This window comes from Corylus avellana, chromosome ca9 (assembly GCF_901000735.1).
Source record: "Corylus avellana chromosome ca9, CavTom2PMs-1.0".
Lineage (NCBI taxonomy): Eukaryota > Viridiplantae > Streptophyta > Magnoliopsida > Fagales > Betulaceae > Corylus > Corylus avellana.
Genome location: NC_081549.1, coordinates 7,607,960 through 7,608,454, shown reverse-complemented (window position 1 = coordinate 7,608,454; position 495 = coordinate 7,607,960).

Below are 495 nucleotides of genomic sequence, written 5' to 3'. Positions count from 1 at the left end.
TCAATAGCTTGGATCAAATTTATTACGCCTTCATCTCCCTTTGGGCCAAGCTTGGAATGCCCCATTTTAGAATCAGCCCAAATCTCTTGAATCAGCCCATTAAGTGCTTCTTTGATCTTCTTGGATCTTGCTCTAGTAATAGGCCCAACTGGAACATGCAATGGATCCTTTAATGGTGCTTGTTGAATCTCATCAGTTTCAACCAATTAACAATTAATAAAAAAATAATATTTAGTGAAAGTAGAAATTTTTTTAGAGAGCTTAATATTTGGTACTCGTAAAAAGTAGTTAAATAAAATAACAAAAACAGATTTTATAGCTAAAATTTGGCTAAATTTTAGAGAGCTCATTAGTGGTTAGTTTCAAGCAATGAGAAACTGATACTTAGTTTTTAGGGTTAAATATAACCCCTTGAACTATCAATCATTTTTTAAAAAGTTTCACGAACTGATAGGTGTGATACTTAGATACATCAAACTATAATTTTGTAGCAAT